Here is a 9,513-nt window from a genome sequence, read left to right as displayed (position 1 = left end):
TTCTTTACTTTTATTTTTGGCCAGGGTATTGATATATTGCCTCAGCTTGCTTTGAATTTGTAGGCTTGAATGATTCTCTCAGCTTCCATGTAGCATGGGACCACAGGCTTGCACCACTGCCTGACTCTTGATTAAATTAATGTTCTTGATTAAATTAATGTAACTTAATCTTACTCGAGGACTCAAAACCACCATTGGAGGTGGATTGAGAGGATATCCTCTTGTTGTGAAGTAACTCAGGGTGGAAACCTCTGGATCAGTATCACTTTAAAAAATATTTACTTATCCTGTAATTCCAGCGACTTAGGATGCTGAGGCAGGAGAACTGCAGGTTTGAAACAAGCCTCAGAAACTTAGCAAGGCCCTAAGCAACATAGTGAGATCTTGTTGCAAAGAATAAAAAGGACGGGGGTTATAGCTCAGTGGTAAGGTGCCCCTGTACCCCAAAACACACATTTACTTAAAAAAACTGATTATAAAAAGGAAAAATATGTAAAAGTTTTGAGTATTTAATTTGTGAGCATTTAAATTGGTCTTTGCCTGATGGAAACCATTAGCATTTAGCTGATGGTTTCTCTAGTTGGTGGCTTAAACTAAGAGTCAACTTTTGCAAGAGTCAAAGTTGAAGCATATAATTTACAATGGCAGTTACCTAAGGTTCCAATTACTGTAGACCCTGACTCTTTTCTGCCTCCATATTTTCTGAACTTTTATTAGCATTTCTTAAATTTATTTGCCTTTTCTATTTTTTCTATCAACTCTATTTGTAAGCTCCTGTAAATCCTTGTTGGAGCAGCATGCAGTAGGAAATAGACACCAACTTCCCGCTCTGTCAGAGACCACCACGAGGAGCCCTTTTATGTATTTCTGTTGACTCGTACACACATCTAAGCAAGACTGAAAACATCCCATAATTATGTCAGTCCCATGTTCTGTCCCTTTTGAATTTCTTCATTTAAATCTGATCCCTTGAAGTCGCACTTTCATGACTGTGCCATGCATTAGTTGAGTTCTGGCTGGATCTGGGGGGACAGATTCAGTGGCAGGAGGCCTGATGGAGCGATTCTAAGGTTATCATCCCAGCCCTGGGGTCCTGAGGAGGCCCCTGGTGAACACGAAGGTTCAGAGTGGTTTTGTCTAGGTGTTTGACCACTCTGCCCCTTTGTGACAGTGGTAGAGGGCAGGAAAGGAAGCAGTGGGAGGCCATGTGCCCAGTGGCCTCAGGGCTGGGAACCTGAGCACCCAGGCCTGGAATGCAGCTGCCCCCTCCAGCCCAGCCCGACGGCCAGGTGGCAAGCTGGCTGCAGTCCTCATGGAGGGAGTTTAAAAGAAACTCCCCTGAGAGGCTGGGGCTTTTCCCATTCCTCTGAACTCTGGGTTTTCCCAGGCCTGGTGACTCAGAGGGTGTGGCACAGAGGCCAGAAGAGAAATGAGACCCAGGGCTGCTGGGTGTCTCTCTCACTGCACAACCATCTCCCAGGAAGAGAACTGTCACTCATTCCCTGGAGGAAGCACCGAGCACCCCAGAACAAAGCACGTGTGCCAGGAGCCCCAGGGTCTGTGCACTGAGAGTCCAAAGATCTTGCGGCATCACGTGTGTGCCAGGCAGCTGGGCAAAAGCACCCTGCACGGTGGGCTTCCTTGCCGGTCCTCCCCATTTAGCCTTCCTCCCCTGCCGGTTGGGGGGGTGCTTGCTGCCCTTGGCTCAGGCTGCTCATGTTTCCCCATTTGCTGAGCAGGACTTAGCTGAGGCTCAGAAGCCAGAAGCACCATTGACCAATCTCCCTCTCCTGTCCCCTGCTGGGTCCCACTGAAGGCGGGGACAGTGGAGGAGAGGGCAAATGGGAAGGCACAAGAAGGGCAGGGCCTGGTTTGAGCCCAGGATTGCAAAAGACAAACAATCAAAACAAACAAATACTGCAAGAGAGGGTGCTGTTCTCATAAGATGTTTGAAAAATTGCAGCAGTATGTGGTGGCTCATGCCTGTAGCCCCAGTGGCTCAAGAGGCTGGGGCAAGAGGATCACAAGTTCAAGGCCAGCCTCAAGAAACTCAGTGAGATCTTGTCTCTAAAAAATAAGAGGTTGGGGATGTGGCTCCGTTGTTAGGTCAAAGTGTTAGGCAAAAAGCCTAAAGAAACTCCTGGTAGCTGTGAAGGTGGCTAAGGTGGGGGCGAGTTGAGGGGAGCAGGGAGGCAGTGTCGTTGCCACAGGCCATACTCTCTGTGACCAGGTGCCTTACCCCCAATTGTGCTTTGAGGATGTGGACTCCCCAGTGTTCTACAAATAGACAATGATTTTTGGATAGTGTATCATTGTTTGTTGGAACTCTAGTTACCAAGCCTTTTCCATACCTATGAGTTAAGCAAGGTGGATTTGAATACTGTACCCATTTAACTGAGAAAACTGAGGCTCAGAGTAAGTAGCTGGTTTTTCTGTGCTAATAAGGACTAAATGAATGAATACATTTTTTTTGGAACTGGGGATTGATCCAGGACTGCTTTACCACTGAGCTACATCCCCAGACCTTTTTAATTTTTATTTTGAGACAAGTTCATGCTAGTTTGCTTAAAGCCTTGCTAAGTTGCCCAGGCTGGCCTCTTACTTGCAATCCTCCTGCCTCAGCCTCCCAAGTTGCTGGTATTGCAGGAGTGCACCACCATGCTTGGCTTACATAATTTAAAATCTCCATTTCTGATTGCAACGTTGCCATGTGTGGATAAAAGAGTAAGTCTTCACCCTCCATTATCCTTATTCAGATTGGCATGTATCTATTCCACTAGCTCATGGTTGGCTTGATATAGACATTATTGTCAGTCTTCTGTCTTTGTCTTTCTATTGCTAATAACATAATGCCACAGATGGGGCCAGTTATGAAGAAGGGGTTTGTTTTTGATTCAGGGTTCTGCTTATTGCTGGCAAGACTTTAGGGGTGACACAGGCATCAGGTAACATTAAATGATGAGAGACAGGAAGTTCAAGAGATCTGACAAGCTGGCTTTTATTGAGACCTGGAGATAAGCCGTTAACCATTAATCATTCAACTGCATGAATGGATTAATTCATCCATGAGGTCAGCCCTGGGTACCTCTTAAAGGTCCTAAGTGGTCCCTCCTTTTTAAACTAGGGATTTAACCCAGGGGTACTTAACCACTAAACCATGTCTTCAGCCCTTTGTTTTTATTTTTGAGACAGGGTCTAAGTTGCTTAGGGCCTTGCTATGGTGCAGAGTCTGGCCTTAAACTTGTGATTCTCCTGCTCAGCCTCCAAGATAGCTATCTATTAATATCTAATGATGGGGATTAAATTTCAATTTAATTTTTTAAATTTTGAAGGGGACAAGCCGTATTCCAACTAAACATTCACATTATAGCATTATAGCTCTGTATGAATAATGTTGTGAAATTTGAAAATTATTGTGCCTTCAGATTGGGTTAACTTTGTTATTTTCACATAGTAGATAACAGGAGTCTGTGGTAGGAAATTGTTCAGTGAAGCTCTGGCAACAAGAGAAGTATTCAAGTGAAAGTCTAGGAGGAAATGTTCCAGGAAGACAGGATGGCTGGGGCAAAGGCCCTGGGGTGGCCCTGAGTGTTGGAAGCAGAAAGTAGGCTGGAATGGCAGGTGAAGCCCCCTCTTTCTCTTTACCAGACCTGGCCACCAGGCTGTGGGGTCTGGAGTAAGGCTGGTCCATGCTCACTATCCAGGGCCTCTGCTGGGTAGCTTTTCCATCTTGTGCCTAACATGTCTGTCCTGCTAACCTGGGAGTTCAGCCATTGGTCTCAACTATTTAGAGCCTATCACAGTGCTATATAGTAAAGAGGTTCAGGTTATTTAAAGCAGAGGCTATTGAGTAACGGCAGTAAAAGATCCATATAATTTGATCCACCACACCTGTCAGACTTATTTTTCCATTACACATAATTTTAATGACTTAGTTGAATAGATAAAGGAGATGAGCTATTTTATTAATTTACAATAGATGAGAAAGAGCAAAGTACAAATGATGGGGTATGTGGTGGCAGCTACTGTCCCTAAATGGCTTGCTCACCTGGGTCTATTGAAAAGAAAAACAGATCTATGACACTTAAGGAATTATGTGGCTATAATGGGATTTGTTAAAATGATTATAAATCACTGAGTCAGCAAAACAGTCTGCTTCTAGCAGAAAGTGTGCATCTTTAATTTAGAGACAGAGTCTTGCTATGTTGTCTAGGGCAGGGTTGGGTGGGTAGGGAGATCTCAAATTCCCTAGCTGAAGTGATCAGTCCCAGCCTCCCTAGTGGCTGGAACCACAGGTGTGCAACCAAGCCTGGCTTTTTAAAATTTTCTTCAGGCCTGGTAGAGTACATGCTTAGCATGTACAAGGCCCTGGGCTCCGTCTCTGGGATTGCAAAAAGAAAATGATAATAATAATTTGGCTAAACATTTTGTGATAATTAAGAATCTCAGTCTAAACTGTTAGATTTACCCAGAGGAAACAGAAATGGCATGGGTTTTAGGTGAGGTACAGATGCTGGAGCCAAACTACCTGGGTTTAAATTCTGGCTGTGTCACTCACTCACTGACCTTGGGTAGGATACTTAATCTAATCTTTCTGTATCAGTTTGTTCATCAATAAACTGGAGATGATAAACTTATCTCAGGAATATGAGTCAATCTGTGAGAAGCAGCCAGAATAGTATCTGGCACAGAGTGAGCAATGTGTGTTAACTTGTTGATGGTCATGGTGATCATTTTTTCAGTTTGAAAAAACCTTCGCATAGTGAAATATTCACTTAAAAAGGACATAGAACTTGTGGATTTACCATACAGCAAAGGATCATACCAAGAAGCTGGGTCAGGGGTCAGGTCTCAGGCTCCCATGATGAGCCCTCCTTTTCCTCAGGATATTACCACTTAGACATGGATTCCTGGTTGTGAAAATTTAGTTTGAGCTGATTTTGGAATTTTATCTAAATGGAATCAGTGTGAACTCTTGTGGTTTCTTTGACTTTGGAGATGTATCCATTTAGTTCTGTGATTCCATAACAGGATTTCCTGCACTGAGAGTTTTCACAGTTAGTGACCCCCAAGCTCTTGGGGGCTGTGCTCTTCTAGGTGTATTAGGTGTATTAGGTGAACCTAAATACATATGGCCAGGAGTGGATGCTTGTCTCTCCCACTCTGGTTCTTCTTGCTTTCTTTCCTTTATGGTATTCAATACACGTAGTTCATGAATATTTGCCTGTACTGTCTTTTAGAAGTTCAATTGTTTTGCTTTTTACCTTTAGACACATTTGTGTGTGTGATGTGAGATTAGAGGTTCGTTCCCTCCTGGATATCCATTTATTACGGATAACTTCAATACTTCTGCAGGGTTACTGTTGTGCCCATATATGTTCTGTTCTCTATTTTGAACCCAGGAGATCAGAAAGGAATCTTGACACGGTATGAGCATTCAGGATTATGTGGCTATCCTTATAGTTATGTAGGTCTTGGACAAGGCTCTCATTTACCTCTGAGTCTCAGTTTTCACTTTAGTGATATCACTTTAATTATACTTTATTAATTATACTTTGACTCAGGAGGCTGAGGCAGGAGGATCACAAGTTTGAAGCCATCCTCTGCAATTTAGCAAGCCTCTAAGTAGCTTAATGAGACCCCATCTCAAAAACAAAACAAAAAAAACCCAAAAAACCCCTGCTTAAAGCATTCAATATGCGGGGTCCAGTGGCATATGCCTGTAATCCCAGCAACCTGGATGTTGAGATCTCAACATTTGAGAACAGCCTGGGCAATATAGTGAGACCATCTCAAAAGCATTGGAGCTATAGTATAGCTCAGAGTGCCCATCTCTTCAACCTTGTACAAGAGAGAGGGAGAGGGAGAGAGAGAGGAGAAACAGTATTCTGTAGCCGAGAAGATGAAAATATTCTTTGTACACTATAAAGGGAGAGATTCCATTTTTTGGTAATGGGGATTTAACCCAGGGGTGCTATGCCTCAGAGTCAGATCCACAGCTCTTTTTATTTTGAGACAAGATATCACTAAGTTGCTTAGGGCTTTACTAAGTTGTTGAGGCTGGCTTTGAACCTGTGATCCTCTTACATCAGCCTTCCAAGTCTCTGGGATTACAGGCATGAGCCACTAGGCCATGCTCTAAGGGAGAGATTTCAAATGTGCACAGTAACACATGTGCACACTACTCCACACTGTACAAGAAGTAAATACAAAGATTACATCTAAAACTAGAATCATATACTATCCCTGATTTTATAACTTGAGATCCACATGAATTTAGAAAAAATCCTGGATCAAACTTTGTGTTCAGGTCCCACATCAAAGACCATAGTCACCAGGGGAGGTTCACGGAATGAATGTCTAGTCAAGGTCTGCTCCCTTGAACCTGGGTTGGTGTCTGAAGTCTGTCTTGCCCATGGTTAGAAGTAAAGCTGAACTCAAGAAACACACCTGGGCACACTGTTGGCATTGAATGCTGCTTTAGAAGGGGCTAGTTGACCCAAGTCCACCTACTGCCATCCCAGGCTGATTAGCTTCCTCCAATGCCCACTCCCCATGCAACATCAGTACTCATGGACAGTACCTCAGGCTGTGTGACCTGTCCCAACTTCCAGATGGGTGAGGCTTCCCACCTATCTTGTCCCAGCACCAGAGTTTCCTATGGAAACCAGCATGGCTGTCACGCAGAGTCCTAACTGCCAAGCAGGGTTTTGTATGTAGAAATACTCTAACTGGGACCAACATTCCCATTTAACTCCAGCAAACGGAGACAGCATAAACAGGAGGGGGAATTTATTTCAGGCAGTTTGGCCCAGAAGTCATGCTTCACCCCTGGCTTCTCAGCCCCAGGGAGCCCAGCACTGCAGGTTCCTGGAAGGGGCACTTCTGAGAGCTCTTGGTTTTGGAATGAAACCAGCTTGTTCCAAATGGGGTGCTTTGACTACTAGTTATGGACAACCAGCAAACTGGCTGGTAAGTCTCACTCCCCATCTATAAAACCAGGATAGCAAGGACGAGGAAGGGGCAGGATTTTCGGAATAAGACCCAGGTCTCACCCCCCACCCCCCACCCCTGGATCATGCCCCTAACTTCTACCCTTAGCTAGGAAGGGAGCTTCTCGTAGCCCTAGGGACGGTTATTGTGTGCCCAAGTAAATGGGTAGCTGTTATATGATAAGGACCAGGATGGGTTTCCCGGGACAGGAGATACGTAAGCACCGGGAGATGCAAGCTCCCAGAAGGGGCGGTGGGAGCAGCCTCTTGCCCTTCGCGGGCTGGCCAGCACCCACCTGGGTGCAGACCCAGGGCCGCGCGGGCAGGGGCGAGGCTATGTTGAGGCTGCCCAGGGCCACCTCCAACAATCCGGGCTCTGTTGTCGAATTTGTTCCTGAGTCTCCGACCCCTCCAGCCTCAGGAGCGAGACTGGCAGAGTGAGGCTGCTGGGGAGGGAAGGCGGGCTGCAGGGAGCGCAGCGGCGGCTCTCCGGACCTCGTGCGGCCAGCGCCGGGCGGGGCGCGGCACGCGGGGCGCCGACAGGGCGCGGGCCGTTCGGGCCGTTCGCGGGCCGGACTGTCTGAGGTTTCTCCGCCGTCCGCAGCCCGCAGCCGGGCCGGCCGCCTGTCCTCCCTCTGCGCAGCGGGCGAGGTCACGATGGGCTCATTAAGCCGGCGGCAGGTAGGCAGTGCCCCGGCGGCTGCAGGCGGTCCTGGAATGTGCGAGGGGCGTGATGACAGCGACTGCCGCCGGCCTCTTTGCGCAACACCTTCGCTATATATACCCGGCGCGCCGCTGCGCTCCACCTGGCTGCCTCCTGTGCCTTACCTGCAAAGGGAGCGCTGGTGAGTACCGCTGCCGGGCCAGGCGCTGCCTCCCTTCCTCTCTCGCTTGCAAAGCCATTCTCAATTCCTTTAGAGCCCTGGATGCTGACTTCAAGGAACTTGGTTGGCTCTGGGCTACGGAAGAGAAAATAACCTTTTAGACATTTTTAAGATTTTTCTTTTCGTGTATGACTCTTACGACAACTCTGATTGCTACACCAGGGAATTCAAAAGGGTGTCCTAACTCTCAGGGAGGAAGCACCAGGTAACCCCTTAGGAGTCCAGATGGCTGTGTTCACTTTTTGGCTGGTCTGTAACTAGCTGTGTGACTCAACAGATTCCTGTGAGCCCTTGGTGAAGTTTCCTTCTCTTCACAAGAAAATGGGACCATCCCAGATTGTGGTGTTTACAGATTGAGCCCTCCTAATCCCCCCATCTCAGGGTCTTACCTGCCCTGAAAATGCTAGGTTTGTGGTGGCTCACCATGATGGGGTGTCCCCTGCGTGACTGTCTCGCACTTGTTTGCAGAGTTAACTTAACTAAGGTGACTGAAGTCAGACCTAGTTTGCTGTCCCCCATAGGACAGGTGTGCATTATCACAGGGCCTGTCCTTCAGTTGTCTTGGGGGAGAACAGGGTCCACAATTTGGCAAGAGGATGGTGGCCGAGGGGTAGTTGATGACTGTGTACAGGGGAGGTTGGGTTGGAGGAAATGAGCATCTTCAAATCAGAAAGAAGGGCACCAGTTAACCCAGGTTGCCTGGCACAGATGCCTGTACAGGTAGCTGGAACTGACTGAGGAGAGTTGGAATCCTCCTTTCCCTTGGTGAGGTGTAAATGTCCCACAAACATGTTTTTCTTGGAGGCAGTTTGTGGTTGGTTGGTTGGTTGGCCCTGAATGCTTTGGGCCTTGTTTGTCTTTCTCCTCCTTCCCCTCACATTCTGGCCGTTCTTTAACTTGTTCTGTGTTGGATGTGCCTCATAGCGATGGTCATTGTTTCAGATGGTTAAGTGACTGTTGGAATCTTTTGTCTCATGACAGCTGATAATCTTTTTTTTTCTCTAGTTTTTGTAGTCTTGTAAGATGGGTAGCAAAAAGGGTACCTTTGATTTGGATGCTAAACAATTTGGCTTCCCCTAAGACCTTCCCAAATCATTCAGCCATCTCTCTGAAACTGGGGTTTCCGGATTACTAGATACAAAATGGACGGAAGAGGAGACTGAGTTCAGTTAGTGAAGTCTTTCAGAAACAGTGACTTGGAATAAACTGGATTTTAATATTGCTTTCAGCCATCTTCCACTCTGTCGTCCTCACCCCTATCCCTGTGTCCATTCTGGGGAAAGGATATGAACAGCAGCAGAAATAGGCAGGACATCCCATGGAATATTTCATCTCAGTGAATTAAAAATTCAAAAGTGCAAAATTTTATGTTTACAATTTCAGCCCTTTTAATCCTCCTAATACAATGCAAAGTAATTGTTACAGTTATGGGTTAATTATATGATTTTATTAAACTGTAAATATAAGCAGGAAGTGCACTCTAATGGGATGGTGTGGCAATTGGGCCCCAGTTTAAAGTGAGAGGATAAAGAATCTGATTAGTGCTTTTCAACACATCTAAAACCATTCATGACCTGAGGCCCAGAACCCACATTGCTTCTTGTTGCTGTGTCAAACATAACCCTCCATTGCGTGAT

The sequence above is a fragment of the Urocitellus parryii genome, chromosome 10 (genome assembly GCF_045843805.1).
Source record: "Urocitellus parryii isolate mUroPar1 chromosome 10, mUroPar1.hap1, whole genome shotgun sequence".
Classification (NCBI taxonomy): domain Eukaryota; kingdom Metazoa; phylum Chordata; class Mammalia; order Rodentia; family Sciuridae; genus Urocitellus; species Urocitellus parryii.
This window is presented reverse-complemented; position numbering follows the sequence as displayed.